General features: G+C 43.8%; 1 protein-coding gene and 1 pseudogene across 4 annotated transcripts in view; both read left to right on the plus strand.

Annotated features, from left to right (window-relative positions):
* LOC126929204 (protein PET117 homolog, mitochondrial) overlaps positions 1 to 18,292 on the plus strand; it is a 549,430-nt gene that overhangs the window by 294,391 nt on the left and 236,747 nt on the right. The window lies entirely within an intron of this gene.
* On the plus strand, positions 5,850 to 5,949 carry LOC126929977 (uncharacterized; annotated as a pseudogene).

Here is an 18,292-nt window from a genome sequence, read left to right on the forward strand (position 1 = left end):
AAACATCAAACTGCACCCCATACATATGTACAATGACAATGTGTCAATTGTTTAATTAATTTAAAAAAAAAATTACAAAGCTATGCTGCTCCATAGAGTGACCACATGTAGCTGTTTAAATTTAATAAGGCTGGGCATGATGGCTCATGCCTGTTATCCCAGCACTTTGGGAAATCAAAGCAGAGAATTGCCTGAGGCCATGTGTTCAAGACCAGCCTGGGCAACACAGTGAGATCCATCCCTAGAAAAAATAATTTTAAAATTAGCTGGACGTGGTGATGCTTGCCTGTAGTCCTAGCTTGACTGGAATTTGAGGCTGCCGTGAGCTATGGCACGCCACTGCACTCCAGCCTGGGCAACCAAGTTAAGCTCTGTCTCTAAAAATTTATCAATTAATTAATTAAAATTAAGTAAAATCTGAAATTCAGTTTCTCAGTCTCACTTACCACATTTCAACTGCTGACTAGCTCCATGTGGCTAGTGGCTACAATTATTGGACAGAGCAGATTGTAAAACGTTTCTAACATGGCAAAAAGTTCTATTGGACGATGCCATTCCAAAAACTTTTACATGTGTTCATGAAGATACAAAAAATGAAAAATAAACAAAAAAGTTTACATACCCTTCACTGACCAAGATAACTTTTTATTTACAGTTAACTTATTTTTAAGATAAAACTTCAAACACAAAATTGACTTTAACACTGTTCTCATTTGTCATACAGAAAACAACATTTCAGCCGCGGCAGCATCAGGTGTTAGAGAGAGACACCTCCTGGCAGCACATGGAATTACAACCTAGCACAATCAGACACTGGAACCAGCCAGGGACTGGGTTTCAGCAGCTGTGGGTGGAATACCAGGGGATTCACAAGAGTGGGAGAAAATCCCATACCAAGAAACAATCATGGATAAGGCACCAGGAAGACATACTTGGTTACAAAAGCCCATCCAAGGCCTGGCACAGTGGCTCACGCCTGTAATCCTAGCACTTTTGGAGGCTGAGGCGGGCAGATCACTTGAGGTCAGGAGTTCAAGACAAAAGCCCATCCACCACAAGACTTAAATCTCCAGTGTCACATCCCTCACGCCATGCATGGCTCCACGGAGATACATAATAATAAGTGTTAGTCATTTGAATAAATACATGATTGATTGATTAATTCTGATTATTTCAGAACTCTACCATTGAGCATTTTATTGTCTTCTTTAACATTCTTTTTCAGTTGCACACATATTATGAAGGTAATGTAGAGCTGGGATTTACTGCTTCAAACAACTTAGCTGACACAGAAGTCTTCAATGATCAAGGAATGTCTGGACTTTAACAAAATCATCAAGAACAAGAAAACATCAAGACGTTTGAGTTTCTGGTAAAGCATAAAAAGATGTTCCTGGCTAGGCATGGTGACTCATGCCTGTAATCCCAGAACTTTGGGAGGCTGAGGACAGATCGCTGGAAGCCAGGAGTTTGAGACCAGCCTGGCCAACATGGTGAAACCCCGTCTCTACTAAAACTACAAAAAGTAGCCAGGCATGGTGGTGTACATCTGTGATCTCAGCTATTCAAGATGCTGAGACAGAAGAATTGCTTGAACCTGGGACGCAGAGGTTGCAGTGGGCTGAGATCATCCCACTGCACTCCACCCTGGGCGACAGAGTGAGACTGTGTCTCAAAAAAAAAAAAAAAAAAAAAGAAGAAAGGAAGAAAGACATTCCCGTTTTTTTTTTTTTTTTTTTTTTTCCTTTTGCCCAAGATGGTAGAAATGAAAGATGGCTTACTGGATTAGAAAATGGATTGGACCCTAAATTATTCTTTATCCACTCGGTCCACAGATACTGATTGGGCCTCTTGGTAGCCAGGTGGCGGGATGATGAGTAGCGCTGGAGGCCACTTAACTGAGTTGTGCGCACAGGATAACGCAATGCACACAAGGTTTATCTCCAGGAACTCATCCCAGGTAGAACAAGTGCTCAGCCGAGATCTGGGCTGGTGAGGGCAACTTGTGGTCCCTGACTCTTCTGAGAACCTGGGGATCCAGGTTCAGGGAGACAACGCTATTGGATACAAATCTTGAATTTAAAGAAATTGGGATGTAAATAATAGTGCAGTCCCCGGAGCTTGTGGAGTACTCCAGTGACAGGAGAGGTTTTCCATGAGATTCAAGCAGGCTAATCAGCAAGACTGAATCTGGGCTGTCTTAGTGAGCCACGGCCTGAGGCTACTTATGGGCCACCTGTCCAGAATTGGAGGGGTCCCAGGGTCTTGTGTAGCTTCAGAGAGATGGAATAGTAAAGAGGATCATGCATTGCAAAGTCCACAACAGCCCCCCAAAACAAGGATAGTCCCCTTATTTGATGAACTTTTGTTGGGTTCCTGTCTTGTGCTGAGCTGTGTGCTAGGTTCTGGGGAGACAGAGACCAATAAGCTTCAGAGATCTGAGATGTAGAGTCCTTTTCTCCCTCATCACTTTCTTCACAAACCCACTTCAGTTTCCTCTTAACTGCTGGCATGAATAAGGTGCTATTTCATAACCCTTTTACCTTTATTAAAGGTGTCGGGTATCCAACAGGAAAAAAATATGCACAAATGAATTTAAAAGGCATTCACACAAAAGGATATCCAAATGGCCAGTAAGTTTATAAAAAGATGCTCAACATCAGCCGGGCGCGGTGGCTCATGCCTGTAATTCCAGAACTCTGGGAGGTCGAGGTGGTGGATCACTTGAGGTCAGGAGTGCAAGACCAGCCTGGCCAACATGGTGAAACCCTGTCTCTACTAAAAACACAAAAAATTAGCCAGACATGGTGGCACACGCCTGTAATCCCAGCTACTTGGGAGGCTGAGGCAGGAGAATCACTTGAACCCAGGAGGTGAAGGATGCAGTGAGCCGAGATTGTGCCAGCACACTCCAGCCTGGGCAACAGAGCAAGACTCCGTCTCAAAAAAAAAAAAAAAAGATGCTCAACCTCAATGGTTACATGGAAATGCAAATTAGACCCACAATATGCCGTGACTATACACTCACTAGAATGACTAAAATTAAATCTCTGAAAATATCAAGCATTGGTGAGGATGTGGAGGAAGTGAACTCTTACATGCTGCTGGTGGAAGTATAAACCAGTATAAGCACTTTGGAGAACCATTTGGCAGTTTCTTCTAAAATTAAACATGCACTCACCATGTGACCAAGCAGTTCCACTCCTGGGTATATACCCTGAAAGAAATGAGTGCTTACGCACACCAAAAAACATGTACAAAAATGTGCATTGTCACTAAATTGGTAACAGCCAAAAACTAAATACAACCCAAATGCCCAACAACAGAAGAATAGATAAATACATTTCGGTGTACAGCACAGCAAGAAAAATGAATGAGTTGCTCTTACAATAAATACACGTGAATCTCAAAAACACAATATTGATTGCAAGAAATCAGACAAGCCAGGCACAGTGGCTCACACCTGTAATCCTAGAACCTTGAGAGGCTGAGGCCAGAGAATCCCTTGAGTCTAGGAATTTAAGACCAGCCTGGGCAACATAGGCTGATCCCATCTCTACAAAAAAAAAAAAAAAATTTAATTAGCTGGGTGTGGTGGTGTACACCTGTAGTCCCAGTTCCTCGAGAGGCTGGGGTGGGGGGACCTCTTAAGCCCAGGAGTTCAAGGCTGTAGTGAGCTATGATCACACAACTGCACTCCAGCCCAAGTGACAGAGGAGAAAGACCCTTAAAAAAAAAAAAAAAAGGCAAGACTTATCTACATATGTTGAGAGAGGTCAGAATAGTGTCTACTTGTTTAGGGCAGTGGGAGATGGGGATTGAGTGAGAAAGGACCTGAAGGAACTTACTAGGATGATGGAAATGTTCTCTATCCTGATCTGGGTGGTGGTTACACAGGTGTGTACATAGGTAAAAATTCACTGAGCATCCACTGAAGATTTATGCATTTTACTATATGCAAATTATGCATCAATAAAAGAGTAAAAACAATCAAAACTCTTAGGTGACCTGATATAAGCATGGCTGATACATAAAAAGCTTGCATATGTTACAATGAATACAGTCATTTGGGAATTTAATATAATTTTGTAACAGCCTCAGAAACAGTCACATTCCAGAGGCCCTTGGCAACAGCTTCAATGCTTAGTGCTCTCCAGCACCAAAAGGGACGTATCCCTTTCCAACCAAGGGGGCTATGGCCCTGCCCAGAGCTCTCAAGGGATCCACCTTTCTGGGTCGAACTCTCACAGCTCCCAGAGCACCTGAGGCCAAGCATGTGAGCTGCCAGCAGGCCCCAGCACCCTGCGATGCCAGACCTGCTCAAACTTGGAGAGGGTCCTACAGGTCCTTGGAGGAAAATTACAAGCCCCAAGTACACTAGACACGTGGAGTTTGCTTGTGATGAAAACTTAGCTGAAGGAAGAAGCCCTTTAGGAGGATCCTTCTTGTCTTCTGCAGATGTGCGGCTCTAGCCATGCTGCAACACAGACCATGGACCAGGAGCTCCCAACCTCAGCTGCACAACAGAGGGGAGCGTTGGAACATGGGATGCCCGGACTGTCTGACCCACACTAGCTGAATTAGAATCTTTAATGTGGTGTTTCTCAGAGGGCCCCCAGTAGCTACAGCAACATTGTCACCTGGGAACCTGTTAGAAACGCACATTTTCAGGCCCCCCTTCAGACCCACTGAATTCCGTGGCTGGCCCCGGCAATCTTTGTTCTGACTGTTCTAGCAGCCCCTGCCTGGGGTTCTGATGCATGTGCAAGCGTGGGACCTAATTAGAAACTGCATTTCTAGCAAGTTTCCAGGTGGTGCAGATGCGGCTGCTCTGGGGACCACACTCTGAAAACCTCCAGAGTCTAACTGTCTAATGGGTAGAGCCAAGCTCTGGGAGAGAGTGGGGGAAATTAAAAGCTACCCAGGTGAGTGGCTCTGTTGCAGGTGAGAGTAATTAGCATTGCCATGGAAGCTCATCATCTCATCTGACAAGAGGTACACACCTGGAGAGGGAGCTCACACAGGTGAGAGCGTTACAGGAGAAGAAATACCATCTCCTCAATTTGACCTGTCTGGGGTCTCTTTTCATTTCCATAACACTGCAATTTGGGGTTCCTGGTAAGGCAGGATTTAGGTTCTAGGTGCCTACCCCTGAGAATTTGTTCTGGCAATATTGAAGCTGGAGATGTTTTTGTTAGAACACTTTGCACAAAAGCCTCTATGGGGAGGGGGACCTGATTTTACCTTAAAAAGTTAATTTTATTGCCCAAGATAGATGAGATTTAGAAGGGGAGAGGAAGTAAAGCAGGAATAAAGCGAATGAAAAGAAGAGATGATGTGCAGGGCTGGGGAGGAGAGGGCAGATGGGGAGGAAGAGAAAGAACTGTGAGAGAAGGACTGAAAGATCGTCTCTCCTTTCCAAGGAGCATCCACCCTCTCTCTTTTTTAAAAAAATGAGTACTGAGAAAGGTTTTACGCAAGACTGGATATAAGAGCTGGGCAAGCTGATGTGCAAAGCAGGAAAGCAAAGGATTGAAAGGAGTTAAAGTGCTCTCCTTGGCAGCACATATATACAATTGGAATGAAGGCGGGGCACTGTGGCTCACGTCTGTAACCCCAGCACTTTGGGAGGCTGAAGTGGGTGGATCACTGGAGGCCAGGAGTTCGAGACCAGTCTGGCCAACATGGTGAAACTCCGTTTCTACTAAAACTACAAAAACTAGCCGGGCGTGGCGGTGCTTGCCTGTAATTCCAGCTACTCGGGAGGCTGAAGCAGGAACCCAGAAGGCACAGGTTTCAATGAGCCGAGATCACGCCACTGTACTCCAGCCTGGGTAACAGAGTGACACTCTGTCTCTAAATAAATAAATAAAATTGGAACAATACAGAGAAGATTAGCATGGCCCCTGCAAGGATGACACGCAAATTCATGAAAAGTTCCATATCAATAAAAATTATTTAAAAAAATTTTTTAAAGAATTAGTTAAAGGAGACCCCAAAGGAGTAAGCGGGGCTGAAGGCCAGGCCCACCATGGCAGAGGGTCGGACTTCATCAGGGTGAAAACTTACTGCTCTGAAAAGCCAAATTACAGACTGGGAGAAAATGTTCACAGCATCTGTATCTGAAAAAGGATTTGCATTCCAAATACATAAAGAATCCATACAACTCACTAATAGGAAGGCAAACAGTGAAAACTGAGCAAAAGACATGAACAGACACTTCACAAAGACCCTTCACAAAGGACATGCAAATTGCCAGCACCCACAGGAAGAGATGCTCACCCTCAGTAGTCTTCAGGGAGATGCAGAATGAAACCACAGTAAGATGCTACCTCACACCACAAGCATGGCTGAAATTAAAAAGATGTGTAATACCAGTGTTGGTTAGAATGTAGGGCAGCTGAAACTCTCCTAGCTCACTGGCAAGAACTTAAAATAGTACAGGTTGGATGCAGTGGCTCACGTCTGTAATCCCAGCACTTTGGGAGGCCAAGGCAGGCAGATTGCTTGAGCCCGGGAGTTTGAGACCAGCCTGGGCAACATGGCAAAACCCCATCTGTACTAAAAATACAAAAAAAAGCTGGGTGTGGTGGCTCACATCTGTAATATCAACCACCCCAGGAGGCTGAGGTGGGAGAATCACCTGAGCCAGGGAGATCGAGGTTGCAGTGAGCCATGATCACACTACTGCTCTCCAGCCTGGGTGATAGAGTAAGACCCTGTCTCAAAAAATAAAAACACAAATAAAATAAAATAGTACAACTGCTTGGGAGAACTACTGGAGTTTATTTTAAATCTAAACAAACACCCACCATATGACCCAGCAATTCTACTGTCATATATTTACTGAAGTGCAATAAAAACATAGGCCCACAAAATGACCTGTACACAAATGTGAATAGGCATAAGTAGCTAGTAGCCACCATAGTGCTGTTTCATTTGATTGCTCAAAAGCTGGTGGAAGTCTACACTGGAATAATAGGTTGTCTTTTTAAAAGGCTTGTATCCAAATGTGCATAACAGCTTTATTCGTAATTGCTAAAAATTGGAAACGATTCAAGTAATCCATCAACTAGGAAATGGGTAAACAAAATTTGGTCTCTTCATAGAAAGGGATAGTAATAAAAAGATTGAAATTACTAATAGATGCAACAACATGGATGAGTCTTAAAATCACTGTGTAAAATAAAAGCTGGATGCAAGAGTGCCTACCGTATGATTCCATTTATATAAAATTTTTAAACAAACAGAACGAATTTATAGTTACACAAAGCAGATGAACGATGAACTGGGACTGAAGGGACTGCAAGTGGGGAACTAAAACACTTTCTGGGGTGATGGACAGGTGTTCTATCTTGTTTAGGTGTATGCATTTGTCAAAAGTCATCCTACTGAATGCTTAAAATGTATGAATGAATTTTATTGTATGTAAATTATAGCTCAATAAAATTTATTAAAATGAATTGGCCGGTACAGTGGCTTATGCCTGTAACTCCAGAACAGCACTTTGGGAGGCTGAGGCAGGTGGATCACCTGAGGTCAGGAGTTCGAGACCAGCCAGGCCAACATGGTGAAACCTTGTCTCTACTAAAAATACAAAAAAAAAAAAAATTAGCCGGGCTTGGTGGCAGGCACCTGTAATCCCAGCTACTCAGGAGGCTGAGGAAGGAGAATCGCTTGAACCCAGGAGGCAGAGGTTGCAGTGAGCCAAGATTGCACCATTACACTCCAGCCTGAGTGACCGAACAAGACTCCACATCAAAACTAACTAACTAACTAAATAAATAAATAACTAAATAAAATGAATCAAAAATAAAAATATAAAAAATAGCAAAAAAGAAAAAAGGACAAGAATAAAATAAAAATAGAGAAAAGAAAAATAAAGAAAAAAATAAGAGACTTTGTGGTAAAAATAATAAAACAGTAAAATAGGAAGAACACATAGAATGGGAAGAGAGATGGACCAAGGTGAAAACCGTGAAGAGCTGTCGAACTTGAAGAATAGAAAAGGAAGAATGAGCAGAGATGCACAGGCAGAGGTCAGAATGAAGTCCTCTGGGGGTCGAAGAAGTAAGAAACTTGGCGGCCACAGACAGCAGAGAGTCAAAAGAGCCAAGGGGGCCAGCCAGTAAGATTAACGCCTGGAGAGGGCTGTAGGATGGGGCTCGAGTGGAGAAGTCAGTCCTGAGAGGCCAGTCCTGAAGGTGGGTTGAGGGGTTGGTGACTTGGGCTGAGGGAGCTGAGAGGGAGCCTTCAGCAGCTTTGTCAGGGAGCTTGGGGAAGCAGAGTGAGCTCCAACAGGAGGCTGCTAGGAGAACCCCTGGGAAAATCCACCTGGTGGCCTGAATCTCCTGACGCTGTCTTTCACATCTTCATTCCTACACAGGGATAGATATTGCTATTTTCACCACTGCCCCTGCGCAAGGTGCGCTAAAAGTCCCCATGCCCCTTTTCCATAAGAAGTTTATTGTATGTTTACACCGAGGAAAGCTAAATAAGCCAGGTGAATTCCCCACCCCAAATTCCTAGGGATGCCGCTGGCTTGCCCCCACTGAATCCGTCTTTCCCGCCTGCCTGCATTGCTGGTGGGAATGTACTTTGGTTCGACTTCCATGGGAGCCAGTTTGGCAAAAACTATCAGAACTACAAATACACACTGGAGGTACAAATACAATAGGAGGTATTTATTCTACAGATAAACTTGTACATGGATGAAACCATGTATAGTTATTTGTTGCCTCACTGCGATGCTGTTTGATCAAAACACCCAAATACCCCTCAACAAGGCCATTAGATAAATACTAATTTTTTTCTTTTTTTGAGGTGGGGTTTCACTCTTGTTGCCCAGGCTGGAGTGCAATGGCGTGATCTCGGCTCACTACAACGTCTGCCTCCTAGGTTCAAGTGGTTCTCCTGCCTCAGCCTCTCAAGTAGCTGGGATTGCAGGCACCCATCACAACACCCAGCTAATTTTTGTATTTTTAATAGAGACAGGGTTTTGCCATGTTGGCCAGACTGGTCTTGAACTCCTCACCTCAGGTGATCCACCCACCTCAGCCTCCTGAAGTGCTGAAATTACAGGTGTGAGCCACCTTGCGTGGCTGTTTTTTTTTTTTTTTTTTTTTTTTTTTGAGACAGAGTCTTGTTCTGTCGCCCAAGTTAAAGTGCAGCGGCACAATCTCGGCCCACCTTGACCTCTGCCTCCCAGTTTCAAGCAAGTCTCATGTCTCAGCCTCCCAAGTAGCTGGGATTACAGATGTGCAGAGCTCTGCCAGGGGACATACCTCTTAATACTGGTGCATTTCATTTCAACAGGAATTTTGGAGGGGATTGAATATTTATTGTACTTTATTCATAATTTAATATTTATTTGAAAATGTATAGCCACATGCATGCAATGGATACTATTCAGGCACAAAAAACAGGATTATCTCTATATACAGACATCGAAAGTCTTCCAAGTTATATTACCAAGTGAAAAAAAAGCAAGATACATAACAGTTATATAGTACGAAATGTTTTTCCTTTTTCTTTTTCTTTTTTTTTTTTTTTGAGACAGAGTCTTGCTCTGTCACCCAGGCTGGAATACAGCGACACAATATTGGCTCACTGCAATCTCTGCCTCCCAGGTTTAAGTGATTCTCATGCCTCAGCCTCCCAAGCAGCTGGGACTACAGGCATGCACCACCACACCTGGCTAATTTTTGCATTTTTAGTAGAGACAGGGTTTTGCCATGTTGGCCAGGCTGGTCTCAAACTCCTGGCCTCAAGTGATCCTCCCGCCTTGGCCTCCCAAAGTGCTGGGATTACAGGTGTGAGCCACCGTGCCCAGCCTACAGTACAAAATCATCCGTTGGTTTTTTTTTTTTTAAAGGTATATGTATGGAAGCCGGGTATGGGAGACTTACACCTCCCGGCACTTTGGAAGGCCGAGGCAGGAGGATTGCTTGAGCTCAGGAGTTTGAGACCAGCCTGGCCAGCATGGCGAAATCCCATCTCTACAAAAAATACAAAAAAAAGTCAAGTGTGGTGGTGAGTGCCTACAGTCACAGCTACTCAGGAGGCTGAGGTGTGAAGGTCACTTGAGCCCAGGATGTTGAGGCTACAGTGAGCTGTCATTATGCCACGGCGTTCCAGCATGGGCGACAGAGCAATATCTTGTCTCAAAATTTTAAAAAAGGTGTACGGGGTAGGATGTAAAATAATATATTTGTTTATATACACCCTCCCCCATAAAGTCTTTGCAGGTGTTGGGGAATACAAACTTTACTCTCAGTTTCAATACCTGGGGGACTGCAAATTAAACTGAGAAAAGACAGATTAGCAAGAAAAAAAGAGTTTAATTACCAGACACATGCATAGACCCATGAAAGTGCTCAATGATGGAGTGATTAGAACTGGGGGCTTATATGCCTTAGAAGGGGAATAGGAGGGCTACCATGGGAAGAACAAATAGGTTTACAAATGGCTTTTCAGGAGAAGAAACAGGATATTTTAGAAGTTTGTGATGAGGTTTATTTATGCAGGTGCTAATGGTCTCTGTGTCTTCTTCATGGCCATGAAATTCCCCTGAATAAAAGATTTGTGGTAGGTTTATTCTTGGTTCCTCTACTGAAAGTGGAAGCTGTCCCAAAGGCAGAATGTATGGCAGTCTTCAGTTCCAAGTGGGCCGCACACAGAAGGATACACGAGAAACTGATAATAGTGGTTACACATTTGAAGGGCAGGGGATAGAGGTGAATGAAAACCAAGAAGTTGTGAGCAGGGCCTCGGGAAGACGTTTTTAGAAATTTTTTTATCTTTATTTTTTAAATTTTAGAAAGATATGGATATATTGCCCATTCAAAAACAAACAAAAAAAAAACCCTAGGTTCTAAGAGTGATTCTAATTTATTTAAGGAGTGGTTTCCCCCTATTTAGGAGAAGATGGATCGTGCCTCATTAGCAAGGCCTAGTGGGAGTCCGCCCTGAGGGAGGTGCAGGAGATTTTATCATCATCTTTGTCAGCATCACTGCACTTTCTACAGAGAAGGTTACAGAACAGGGTCAGGTCGCCCTTTCTACTTTGCTTGGAGGCACGCTTACGCTTAAGCGAGTGTCAGCTGTCAGTCCCAAGACCTCTGTCTCCCCAGTCTCCTCCAGCCTCCAGAAAAACAAAGGCAGCTGTGGAGGGTAGAGGATGGGCTGGGGGTGGGACCCAAGACCCCCTGGACAATGGAAACCTTTCCCCTTCAAGCAGACGTCAGGATTATTATTTGCACTTTGCATGTGGAAAAGAAGGACTGTAAAACTCTGACGAATGCCTGCATCTTGTTCTAAAATTCCTGACTTGTTGCCAATAAAAGAATCAAAGAGCTTTCTAGCTCAGAGAAAAAACTGCTGCTAATTTGAAGAAGATTCCAGAATAGAAATTCAAGGTCAACCAAAGGTTTTTCAGACAGAGTTGGTGAGCAGGTCTTACGTGGCCGGAAATTCAAAGATATAAACCAGAGAAAGAAGAGATCAAAGCTCTTGTCCTGGGGACACATTAAAAACTAGATTTGGACACATCTCAGTTCTGGAGCCAAGCAATTCCTCCCTCAGGGTGTCAAAACTAGCCTTCCCCTCAGCCTAGAGCCCTCCTCTCTAAACCTCCTTATTCTGGCCCTGTCTTCTCACCTTGGTCTCATTTTGGTCTCTTTGAGGTAGATCAGCAGGACTCACTTTCTGAGCACCTGTAAGGACCCTGGTGATCAAAACCAGGATGCAAGGTCAGGCGTGGTAGCCTGTGATTCCAGCACTTTGGGAAGCCAAGGTGGGTGGATCACTTGAGGTCAGGAGTTCAAGACCAGCCCGGCCAACATGGTGAAACCCCGTCTCTATTAAAAATTCAAAAGTTAGCCAGGTGCAGTGGCGCGTGCCTGTAATCCCAGCTACTCAGGAGGCTGAGGCTGGAGAATTGCTTGAACCCGGGAGGCGGAGGTTGCCGTGAGCCAAGATCATGCCACTGCACTCCAGCCTGGGTGACAGAGAAAGACTCCGTCATACGCAAACACACACACACACACACACACACACAGAGGATGCAGTAAAGAAGCCAGCTGAAACCAGTACATGGCCACCAAAGTGACCTCTGGCTACCCTCATTTTTCATTACTAAATAGACTCCCACCGGTCCCATGACAGTTTACAAATACCATAGCAATGTACCATGGCAGTGACCCAGAAGTTACCTTATATGGTTCCAGGAACTCTCCACCCTTGTTCTAGAAAATTCTGAATTACTCACCCCTTAATTCGCATATCATTAAGAGTGGGTATAAATATAACTCCAGCAATCCAAGCAGCAGCTCCTGCTCTGACTCCTTCTCCACATTGCTACTGCTGCCTCACACTGCCGCTGTTGCTCAGGACTGCTCTGTGGAGCAGCCACTTTGCTGTACACGGCTCCTCTGGGCTCCTCTGGGCTCCTCTGTCTATGGGATAGCCCTGCCCTGTCTACGGAGCCACCATTTTGCTATACACTATTGCTCTAATAAACTTGCTTTCTTTCAGTGTCAGCTCACTCTTCAATTCTTTCTTGAGCAAAGCCAATAACCCTCCCAGGCTAAGCCCCAATTTTGGGGTTCACCTGCATCAGGCTCAGAGGTCTTCTCTGATCATCCAAAATAGACTGTCCATCCAATGTATCCAACATATTTCCTATTTTATTCTCTTCATAGCACTAACCACAAAAGAATTCTTACTTATTTGCTTATCATCCTTCTCTTCCAACTAGAATGTGCTCTCATGGTACAGTCGTATTGTTTTTCCTCCCTATATCCCCAGTGTTTAGAACAGTTGCTTAGTACACAGCAGGTGCTGCATCAATATAGGCTCAGTTAATGAAAAAATGACTAACAGTTAAACTTGAGATGTCTGTGAAATAGCCAAGGAGTGGTGTCAAGAAGAGAGTTGTCAAGTAGTCAAGTGTGGGAAAGATCCAACCTAGAGGTACATATTTGGGTATTACTGGAACAAACTCGGTTTTTTTTTAAATTGATACAAATTGATGACATCAGCAAATGAGAATTTAAAGAAGGAAGAGTCTGAGCTCTGAGGTGCCCAGAATCTACAGGCTGGGTGGAGAAAAGGGAACAAGCAAAGAAGAGTGAAAGAGATCAGTGAGATAGAAGGAAATCCAAGAGATAAGCTATCCCAGAGGCTAAGAGACAAGACTGTTTCAAGAATGAGGAAGCAGTCACCTATGTGGAACACCACCATTGGAATTGCCAGCATGGAGTTTGTCTGGGCCCTGATAAGAGCAGTTTCAAGGCAGCGGTGGGAGCAGAAACCACTGGTGGATGTGAGGTGAGGCAGTCAGTCGGAGCATTGAGTGTCAATGACTTCAGAAGTTTAGCTGAGAAGACCAGCAGATAAATTGGATGTAGCTATAGGCAGATATAGGTCAAAGAAAAATTCTTAGCCAGGCACAGTGGCTCACACCTGCAATCCTAACAGTTTGGAAGGCCGAAGCAAGCAGATCACCTGAGGTCAGGAGTTTGAGACCACCCTGGTCAACATGGTGAAACCCTGTCTCTACTAAAAACACAAAATTGCTTGAACCCAGGAGGCGGAGCTTGCAGTCAGCCGACATCTCGCCACTGCACTCCAGCCTGGGTGATAGAACGAGACTCCATCTTAAAAAAAAAAAAAAAAAGAAGAAGAAAAAGAAAGGTTCTTTTTCTGCTCAACTTTTTATTTTGAAAAATGAAAAACCTGCAGAAAAGTTAAAAGGACAGAACAATGAATACTTCCGTACCCTTCACTTTAATTAATCATTTGTCAACCCTTTGCCACATTTAATTTCTATGCACATACCCACATGTATTCATTTTGGGGTAAATCACTGGAAATAAAGTTGCAGAGCCCCCTGTATATCAGCATGCTTTTCCTAAGAACGAGCTCATTCTCCCACATGACCTCATGATATATCCCACTCAAAGAAATTTAGCATCAAAGTTATCTAATAAACAGACCATATTCACATTTCCTCAACTGTTTAAAAATGTCCTTTGTAGCTTTTTTTCTGGTCCACGGTCTGATCAAGAGTCATGCATTCCATTTGGTTGCCACGTCTCTGTAGTCTCCTTTAATCAGAAACAGTCCCCTGTATTTTTCTGTCTTTCATGCCACTGACACTGGAGAGTTTGGGTTGGTTGTCACGTAGCATGTCCCATATTCTGGATTGTCCTGATTGTTTCATCATGATTGGACTCAGGTTAAACATTCTTGGCAAGAATATCACAGAGGTGGTGTGAACTCTTAAGGGAGAATCTCTGTTAAAGGTGGACAACACTCAGCCTACTTAAATGCTAACAAAAATGATCCAGCACATGGGGGATAGAAATTGGAAGGAAATTTGGATGACGGGGAAGGAAATTAGAAAAATGAATGAAGTAATGAAGTCTTGAGTTGGCAAGAGAGGTGGCATCAGAGCACAGGTAAAGGGATTTGCCCTGATGCGGAGCAGATGCATTTCGTTGGTGGTAACAGACAATAAGGAGAAGATGGTGACAATGAATATGGTCTGAAATCGGGAGAGTGAGTGTGTTTGGATTTGATGGCTTCTTTTTGGATTTTATGGTCTTCTCAGTAAAATAAGGCAGACCTGCAGGTGAAACTGACTGTAAGAGTAGAAGAGAGGAGGGGAGTTTAGAGGAAGAGAAAGTATGAGAAAGTCATTGGTGGCAGTGGCAAAGTAGGCTTCTTGGAGAAATATAAAAAGCTAGTCACACTGTTAGTGGGAGTGTAAACTGTGGAAAACAGTATTGTGGTTCCTCAAAAAATTAAAATAGAATTACCATATGATCCACCAAGTTCACTTCTGGGTTTATACTCAAAAGAATTGAAATCAGAGCTTTAAGAGATATTCATACACCCTGGTTCACAGCAGCACTATTCACAATAGCCAAGAGCTGGAAGCAACTCAATTGTCTGTCGATGGATGAATAGATAAACAAAATATAGAATATACAATGCAAATTATTCAGCCTTAAAAAGGAAGGACAGCCAGACACAGTGGCTCATACCTGTTATCCCAGCACTTTGCGAGGCTGAGGCAGGCGGATCACCTGAGGTCAGGAGTTCAAGACCAGCCTGGCCAACATGGTAAACTCCTGTCTCTACGAAAAATACAAAAATTAGCCAGGCGTGGTGGTGCATGCCTTTAATCCCAGCTACTCAGGAGGCTGAGACAGGAGAATCCCTTGAACCTGAGAGGTGGAGGTTGCAGTGAGCCGAGATTGTGCCACCGCACTCCAGCCTAGGTGGCAGATGAGACCTCATCTCAAAAAGAAAAAAAAAAAGTAAAAAAGGAAAGACATTCTGACACATGCTATATCATGAATGAACTTTGAGGACATTATGCTAAATGATATTAACCAGCCACAAAAAGACAAATACTGTATGGTTCCATGTATGTGGCATCTCTAGAGTAATAAAATCCATAGAAACAGAAAGTAGAATGGTGATTAGCAGGGGCTTTGTGGAGGAGTGGGCAATGGGGAGATTTTTAATGGGAATAGAGTTTCAGCTTGGAAAGATGAAAAAATTCTGGAGCTTGGTTGAACAGCAATGTGAATGTACTTCACACTACTGAATTGTACACTTAGAACTGGCTGAGGTAAAATTTATGTTGCATGTTTTCTTACCATCATAAACAACCAAACTAACACAAATATACATACACCCATGGAGGGAAAAGAAGTTAGGCAGGCCGTGTTTAGTATCCAGTTGATGCTTGAGATAATTCATTTATAAAGAAATTAGCCGATTAGCTAAGTTGCAAACTTTTCTCCAGCAATATTCTGCTGCTCAGATATGTAGGTAGAGAAGGGAAATATTTGTGTTCATTCAGGATTGGGCTCTACAAAGGGAGAGGGGCCAGGGAGCTGAAGGAGTTTGTGAGGAAGCGTGGTAGATCGTCTTACTGTCCAATAAGTATTTTCTCCTCCTGCCTTCCCCAACCCCAACCCAGGGCATGGAAAAGACTTCCCTGCCCACATTGCCCTTGGGCTTGACCATGTGACTTGTTTTGACCAATCGACTGGCAGAAGTGTCAGGCTGCCTGTCCCAAGGCTGGACCTTAGGAAGTCTTGCATGTTTCCCTCCTCCTCTTATGCTCCTGCCATCTGCCATGGAAAGAGCTTGCCCCAGCCAGCCACGGCTCCTTCACTGCAGTCCTAGAATAACAGACCCCTGAGCACCAAGCCCAGTTGTTGAGCACCAGACCAGTGGGATTCTTGGTAGGAAGGACACCGTGCTGGGTAAGCCACAGATTTGGGGGCTTCATCAGGTGGATTTCACTATGCATGGAGTTTTATACCCTGTTTCTCTCCCTTGACAAGAGATCTTGAGCATTGGACCAGGTGCAGTGTCTCACGCCTGTGATCCCAGCACACTGGGAGGCCGAGGCTGGCAGGTCACTTGAGGTCAGGAGTTGGAGACCAGCCTGGCCAACACAGTGAAACCCCATCTCTACTAAAAATATAAAAAATTGGCTGGATGTGGTCGCAGGCACCTGTAATCCCAGCTACTTGGGAGGCTGAGGCAGGAGAATCACTTCAACCAGGAGGCAGAGCCGAGATCATGCTATTGCACTCCAGCCTGGGCAACAGAGTGAGACTCCATCTCAAAAAAAAAAAAGAAAAGAAAAGAGAGAGAGATCTTGAGCATTTAAAACTTCAAGGATATTATTCTCAATGGCTGCATAATATTCCATTTAATAAATAACATAATTTACTGGATGGTTCTCTCATTATTGGGACACTTAGAATTTTCCATGTTTTCATTGTATTACAGGAAATAAAATGAAATAACATTGCAGGAAATATGGTATATAAATTCCAAATACAAGGTATAAATACTTTTAAATTTATATTTTTACCCCAGTAAAATATGCATATGGATTTTAAAAACCAAACAAAAAATAACAAAAGATTAGTGGATATTTGAACAAAGCCTCTAAAAATCAAGGACAGAAACTGTGAGGTATTGCTAAGATAGCCCCAGTTTCTTCTACCAGGAGGTTGAATTAATAATTTCACCATGGCCGGGGAGGGTGGCTCATGCCTGTAGTCCCAGCACTTTGGGAGGTCGAGGCGGGCAGATCACTTGAGGTTCGAGACCAGCCTGGCCAACATGGCGAAACTCCATCTCTACTAAAAAAAAAAAAAAAAAAAAAAACACAAAATTTAGCGGGCGTGGTAGCATGCACCTGTAATCTCAGCTACTTGGTGAGGCTGAGGCATGAGAATCCCTTGAACATGGGAGGCAGAGGTTGTAGTGAGCAGCTAAGATCACGCCACTGCACTCCAGCCTGGGTGACAAAGTAAGACTCTGTCTCAAAATAATAATAATAATTTCACCACCACTGAGATGATCTTGTGACATGCTTTGTCCAACAAAATGAGGTAGAAGCGACATTATACAGTTCTGATCCTGGGTCTCAGGAGGCCTGGGGTTTCTGCCGTGTTGCAAAACCCTGCCCAGCCATCCTGAGAACAGCCCAATCTGGCCTGCCTGATGGAGGATAAGAGACCACATGAAGCAGAGCCAAGTGATACCAGCTGAGTCCTAAAAGCTCTGCCAGCCCCAACTAACCACCAGCTGCCTTTCTACAAGTGAATGACCCCAGGCAAAGTCAACAGAGCCCAATATAAATCAGCAGAACCAATCAACCGACCAACCAGCTGGTAGACTTGTGACTAAAAGCAGATGTTACTTTTATATGTCACTAAGATTTTGTAGTTGTTTATTAGGCAGCGTCATTGTGCCAGCAGATAACCAATACAGGAACCAAAACTTTAAAAACAGGAAAAGCAACTTCCTTCCAGTTTTTAGTCTGACATATGAGGAACTTGGAAGTCATGACTCCATCCTAATAAGTTAAAAAAAACTGAACAAACTAAAAATCAACAACTCTTGGCCGGTTGCAGTGGTTCATGCCTGTAATCCCAGCACTTTGGGAGGCTGAGGTGGGAAGATTGCTTGAGCCCAGGAGTTCGAGACCAGCCTGGGAAACATAGGGAGACTCCGTCTCTACAAAAATAAAAAACAAAAATAAGCTGGATGTCGTGACATGTGCCTGTAGTCCCAGCTACTCAGGAGGCTGAAGTGGGAAGATTGTTTGATTCGGAGGGGGTCAAAGCTGCAATAAGCCGAGACTGAGCCACTGCACTCTAGCCTGGGTGACAGAGTGAGACTATCTCAAAAAAAAAAAAAAAAAAAACAACTTCTTAGATCTGTCACAGAATTGAGGTCACAGGGCAAA

Source organism: Macaca thibetana, chromosome 10 (genome assembly GCF_024542745.1).
Source record: "Macaca thibetana thibetana isolate TM-01 chromosome 10, ASM2454274v1, whole genome shotgun sequence".
NCBI lineage: Eukaryota > Metazoa > Chordata > Mammalia > Primates > Cercopithecidae > Macaca > Macaca thibetana.